Raw genomic sequence first — 7,446 nt, forward strand, 5'->3', positions numbered from 1 at the left:
AACTTTTAACTTACAAAATGATAAGTCAAGATAAAAATGAGAAAATGCCTTTCTTTAATGTGAAAAAAAAACAAATAAATTAAAATGTCATCTGGAAAAAATAAATACTTCATGAAAAATTGAATGGAAATGCAGTGGAGCATGCTATGACATGCTGTAAAAAGGATAAAATGCATGAATGCATTATCTCTCATCTGGTTTATTAAACAGCTTAATGACAGAAAGATTAACAATTTCACTGTGAATAAATGTTTATGATTTATAATTGTTTTCTAAAGAAAAGAGATTTAAAATTATTTTCATTTTGCACCTATAAAGGGCTGAAATTTTAAGTTACTAAACTTCTCTTTTATTCACCTCTTTTTGCACCAAGTAGAATTTTAAAGTTTTCTAATTAACACCTTGTGCCCAAAAATACAGCAGGAAGAAAAATCTATATGAACATTTAAAAATGTGTTTGTGAAATGGCTTCTATATTAAAATGACAGAGGTAGGACTTCAGTGCAAAAGTTCAGCCTGATAATTAATACCAGCTGGTACCACACAAGACATGGCATCTATATTCTTATTTCTAAGTGCCTTCAGCAGTTGCTGAAGAAAAATGTGCAAATGCAGAATCATGAAATATAAAGAGTTAACTAACCAATAAACCAATTGGGGTAGTATCCATCACAAACCAAACCTTTTAAATTACCAAAATGTGAAATTATGGCAAAGTTTCTCCCTTCAATCAGTTACATTTAGAGCATTTAGTGTGTGGAGATTACTACAGATAATAAAAGGTGCAGCTACCTGGCAAGACCTTTGCTTGTTCTGCAAGTATCAGGCTATTCTGCTCTCAACTGGACATTTGCAGCTGTGGCCATGTAGGTGAACAAGTAGTTTTATTGTATCTCATGAATATTTTTTAATTTTAAATTTTATTCTAGCATAGCAAAAATTGCTTCTACAGCACTTCTCAGATTTTAACAAGATATGTCCCTGGTCCCAGTGGGATCACAGCTTAAAAGAAACTTGTCAAGACACGTTGGAAGACAGTATCTCAGGAAAGGAGAAGAAGGCAGAAGAGTGCTGCATTAATGAAGACAAGCAGAGAGAAGATACTGCACCCAATATATACTCAAGACTTTATTTGGACCATCAGGGAAAAAGGACATTGACTCCTGTAGGTCCTTCTACTTCAAAAGCTGGGAGAGTAGTTGTAAGGCTTCATCTAAGCTGGTGATCCATTGGTCATGGATCTCCTCACCTTGGATATACTGCAGATCTTCCAAGCCCTGAGAGCCCCCTGGATTTCTGCAAGGTTATAACCATCACCCCTAACTGCAACAGGGAAGCCAGCCCCCCCACACCATTACCAGCCCTCCCTATCTGATAGCCCAGCCCCACATTCGCGCTCCACAGCCTGGTAGCTTCTCAGGGACAGGAATCTCAGAATAGTTAAGAGATTATCATGGATAGGTTCAAAGGCTGTGTTAAATACTGTGTTTTAGTAAAAACAGGTTTCCAGCATTGAAATATTATAAAACATCTGACTCCTATTCAAATTAGAGACCAGACTGCAAGAAGAATAACCCCTAAGGAAACTGAGGAATCCAATGTAAAATTATTTCTCCCAGCCCACTCTCCATTGCAGGAGACAGAAGAAATAAGGTTCCTCTCACAGAGCTTCAGACATTTACATCTGAACAGAGAAAATGGCATCTACCAGCATGTGAGTCATCTCACTTACTTCAGTGATCTACTGAAAGAATAAATGAATAGTATTCTAGAAGCACCTGTTTCTGTTTATTGACTATAAAAGGAGACTAAACAGCTCAGATACAGACATCTAGGTTTAAGACATCTTCCATCTGTCTTCATTTTAGCCATCTGTCCAAACTGGAGAGATTACTTCCACCCCACATTTCACTGATGGGCCACAGTTTTCTGAGAAAGGAGGAAAGAAAGCCACTGAGAAATCACCTTCATAATGTAGAAACAATTAAGGAAGAAACCTTCTTCTCAATTGTCAGTTGTTTCCAACTAAGTTATGAAAATTACTATCCAAAATAAACTGTATCTTTTACCTTGACTTATCTTTTTGCATAACTGGAGATGCACTGAGGAGTTAGAACTCAAAAAGTGATTAATAGACTGGAAAATTTGAATACAGAAAATACTCTGATTTTATAAACAGCTTATGAGAAGGTCATAACACAGGAGTAAAAGAAGTGAAGCAGAGGAGGAAAAATACTAAGCAGTGGAAATAGGTGTTTGAAAGGGTGAAATGAGTGCAGGAGCTATTAAAAAAAAAAAAAAGATTAGGCAAGGCTCTGGGCTCTGTAAATGCAATGAAAGGATTGTATTATATATACTAAGAGAGAAGCCAGTGAAGGGATATAAAAAAGAGAAGAGATGAGATTAGAACAGCTTCTTGTCAGTCTGTTTGAATAGCACATTTTAGTAGTGTCATCATGAAATATTTCTCAGTCTCTTTCTCTTACAAATCTGCATGTTTAAAAAGGATGTAAAATAGAAATATGATCATATCTAAGTATTTAACTGAAAATGTGCTAGTGACTTTTCTTCAGCTCTGTGACACTTCTGAACATATAGCAGGATGTAAGTGTTTGAAAGCATTTGCATTTGATGGCCTTTTTTCACACAGGGACCTACCTACTTTTAAAAGTCTTGTAAAATATACATGAAAACAAAACACAGACAAAAATCTAATTCTAATACACAAAGACATAAAATAAAATTCTGGAAGATTGACATTATAAATACCAAAAATGTTTAAATTAGTTGAAAACAGGCATGGGACTCCTACTTTTGACATCATTGCATAGCATCTAGTTTGACAAAAATTATATCCTCATGCAATATAGACATTATAATCTGTTTTTTCTTGACAGTATAAGCATTCAGCTAATGCATTCTCTTGCCTACGTGTATAAATCTATATATAGCATGTATAAGTACTACATATATTCATATACACATAAATATACGAGTATTTATTTTGATGAGCACAAATACCAATATATTCATGAATGCTAAAATCTGAATTTGTAAAAACTAGTCTTTTCAGGTCATTTCAGACACCTCATACCATCCCTGTAGATATGTTTATATTAGGAAATTGCATGTAGTTACATGGCGAGGAACTAAAGTAATAAAGCAGGAATGTACAAGAGATTCCCAGTGAAAGGAACCAAGTTCTGCTCTTATTTCTACAGGTATAAACTGTAATATCTGAGACTAAGTTAAATTGTGAAATCAGAGTATATAATGCTTCCAATATCTACATATTGGACACTGGAAAATTCCTTTGATATCTAATATTGATTTGTGATTTATATTCATGTGATTTATAATATTGATTAGCCATTTTTATCAGAGAGACCAAGACTAAGTAATTTTTGAAGCTGAATTACCATCTAAAATAAATAAAATCAGCAGCTATGTCAGTCTTGAGGAACCAATACTGAGACACACATTCTGCATCTGTTGCAAGCCTCCTAAGTCCCCTTGACTTTAGCGTTGGTGACTCTCAGGGCCAGATTCCATGCTGATTAAATCAGCATAGATCTGCTGACTTCAATGACACTACTTAAATTTACTGTGCTTGTAGTCAGCAATAGTTATAGAGAACAGGAGTTTCCGCAATACTAATAAATTATTCACCAATATTTTTTACTTAATTTCAGTAAAGGGTCTAGAACTCAGTGACTAGCCACAGTGAAATAATAGATTCAAGTGTGCATATCTCAAAGTAACAAAAACAAAAGATAGATTTCAAATGGCCAGAAGATGTGGCCAAATGCAAACAGACATTACTGTCAGGGGCATTGCCAGAATTTAAGACAGAAAAAAAACATATAACTCTTAGCAATAGATACAATACATTTAGGATAGACGGCACATATTGTGTTAGAGTTTAATTTAATTTTTTTTTGTTGTCCAGGTCTGGTTAAGCAGTAGATGGCTATATAAACTCATGCACCTCTGTCATTTCAATCCTTTAACCCACTCAAACATATATTTTTAATCTTTTCTTTTTTTTTTTTTTTTTTTTTTTTTTTTGACTGTTGGTATTCGTTTCTTGTGCCTGATAATCCAGGAATTATCTTTCTTGCACTTTGTCATATTTAGGGTAGTGCAGTCAGAATATGCCTCTCAGAATGATGACAGCCAGCAGCCACCCTCATTCTTTTACAGAAATACACCACATTTTCTTCCAGCATTCTGCCACTCAGGAATATAAGTGTGTTCCTTTCCTGTCAATGTGCAGTACACAGTACATATCAATAGCACGATTGTATGCTCACATAGTTTTTACACTAGAATAATGCCTATCATATGAGCTGAATTATTGCCAAGATGTACCTTTCTGACTCAGAAGTTACATTTCTTGAGAATATTAAGTTCTACAGTTTCACAAAAATTGCACGCCAAGAGCATTTCAAAAGTCTAATACACAGACTACCTGTAACATATATACCATTGAATTCCAAAAAGCTAAATTTCTTAATAACTACCACAGTCATATGTTCATTCTGAAAGCCTGCAAATTAATCTTTGAGTGATATGTTCACGATTGTTTCCAACAATTACAAAAACTTCAGAGCACTGGCTTGTAAAACTCAGTACTGTGAACTATAAACTATAAACTCATGGTCATCTAAGAAGTCCTATCAATTTCATTTAGCAGCATTGCACGTTCCTGTCCACAGCTATGACTGGGTGATGTTTTCTCGTTTTCAGGTATGTTTATAATTGTCTCAGATGTCAAAAGTGTATAGAAAGTAAACATTACTGTACAAACAAACCACTTCAATGAAACAGCTTACTCTGGCTTCCCATCACTGCAACTAAGAAAGGGATTTGACCAAAACAGATTACCTTCAAGTTATTACATTTTTACCATATTCAAAAATAACTTCTTCCAAAGTCATAATGTATAACGTTCTTACCTATATGTGTTTATTCTTAATTATAAAACATTCCTTTACCTGAAGACAATCTTTCCCATGTTCAGCCAAATCACAGATAACAGACAGTTATAGCATTGCTCATTCTTTTTTTAAAACACCAGGGGAAATGCAGCAATGCTAAATATATATTGTGGTTACACTTCATTTTCACATGTACAAAACCCACAAAACAATCACCTTGAGTAAAAAGACCTTGAGAACTACCTTCTTGGTACCACTATGATCTGAACCTTGATTAAATACTTAAATTTTGAAATATATCCACTCACTTTCAGCAATTACAGGCACTCAGCCAATGTTTTCAAACTGAAATACTGAAGGATTGACATTCTGAAGTCCCAACTACTCCAATTTATAACTGAATCGAAGATCTCTGGACTTGCCTAAAAATTTGCTTCTCGATCTTTCAGTAATAAAATACTCAAAGAGAGTAAAGATCAAAACAGTTATGCTAAACCAAATGGAAGTATTATCTAGCCCTAGATTCTGTCTGGTAAAGACTCTAATAAATGCCATGGCAGGAATAAAAACAGGGCAAGGTTCCCTCTTACATGCTTCTAATCTCCAGTTATTTTTAGTTCAGGGAAATTTCTGAACTGGAATGGTATTGCATACGTACAGACATACCCAGTGCCTTTCGCTCATGTGCTAGTGCTATCTCCTTCTGAATCCGTGATAATTTAAAATTATCTGCCTCATCCTTTGGCAATGAGTTTCAAACGCCTATTGCCTACTGCATAAAAAATCACCTCTTCTGCTTTAAGCCATTCTAGCTTTATTTGGTAACCCCTCTCCCTTTTGCCAGAAGAGACTAATGACAGTAACATTCTGCGTTTTCCCAGTCTCCAGAACTAAAGTGATTATGGACTCTAGCAAAACACCCTTATTCTGGTCCTAGTTTAGGATTTTTTTTCTGCATATTGCATTGGATAAGCATCAGGAATTAAGTTATTCAGAAATAGGTCTCTGACAAATAATAAAAAGCTAGAATATGCCTTTTAGCCCTAACTGAAAGCTACTGCCCTTTTGATGGCTTAAAAATTTTATGAGAAGTAAAAACTGTGTTTAAAACTTCCAATGAAGACATTTGATCCAAAGTCTCCCTCTTAAGTTCATATCTAACAGTTCTTAAGCTCTTACTTAATCACCTGAGATATTACTTAAACAAGATTCTCTCTTGGTACCTTGGCCAACAACATAATAACATAATAAAACAAAGAGATCCAACATAATAATCCAACAAAAAGGCCAACATAATAAAGCAAAGTGATCATAGTGGCAGGAGACAAACCATGAGGAAATTTTGCATCCTAACCACTAAGCTCTTACTAATAGCAGAAAATACGCTCAAGAGAAGACTCTCAGTCCTTCATTTTCACTAATGTAAGAAAAAAAATAACACTGTAACACAAGAAACTAACACATTTGTGATTAGTCATCTCAATGATACACAGAGTGCATAAAATGACTCTCCTTCAGACTACATAAACAAAATGAAGGTCATTAAAGATGGATCCAGCATTAACACTGAATTTCTTACTTTTTAGTAGAGTGAGCCAAAATAATACAGTCTTTCCATTTTTATCACAGTTCAATTTGATTAATGACTAGGCGATATTTTAGAGTAGATTAATAACATCAGAAATGAAAGGGCATTTTTAAAATATTTGTCCTCCTCATATAAAGAGGATTTCAATGCATTTAGATAATTAACATTAAAAGAGTGGCCTTGTTTTTATTTTGATCATTGCATAAATATTCTCTGATTATTTTGGTAAAGCTTGGGATATACTTCATGTAAGGACTACAAACAGTTCTTTACAATCATATAAGGGAACAAGTAGATGAAATCTCACTACTAGAGTATGTGCAGGCATGAACTAGTTCTGTTAGTTTTCTAATGACAGACATTGAACATGCAAGATATAAAGTGCTGAATAGATTTCATAGATTTAAAGGCTAGATGGAATTAGTCTAATCATCAAACAAGCAGGATACAAAGAACACTAAGTCATCTACCAAGGTTGTTGGCAATGCAAATACATCTCAGCATCCACAGAAAACGCAACTGAAGAAGCACAAACTCAGGAAGGATGCCATATCATGGCATCTGGTCAAAATTAAGAACTGTAAATATTTAAATGCAATTGCAATTTAAAAGCAAAATAAATCAAATAGAACAGTTCAAATAGAAAATGATTTTATGATACATAATGGAAGCACAGTAACAAAAGAAAGTTATTGAAAAAATAATTTGATAAAACAATAAATAAAAGAGCAGTAGCTTACAACAAACTATGCCACAAGTCAGATTATGTCAGTCCTGGGATTAATTTTGTTTTGCATGTAAAATGTTTTATGAATTCCCATGGGAGAATGCTGGCCAGGATTGGGATATTAATTGTGTGTTCTTGGAAAAAAAAATGGAAAGGGAAGGGAAGGGAAGGGAAGGGAAGGGAAGGGAAGG

This window comes from Nothoprocta perdicaria, unplaced genomic scaffold, assembly GCF_003342845.1.
Source record: "Nothoprocta perdicaria isolate Ctin4 unplaced genomic scaffold, notPer1 scaffold_74, whole genome shotgun sequence".
NCBI classification, from domain to species: domain Eukaryota; kingdom Metazoa; phylum Chordata; class Aves; order Tinamiformes; family Tinamidae; genus Nothoprocta; species Nothoprocta perdicaria.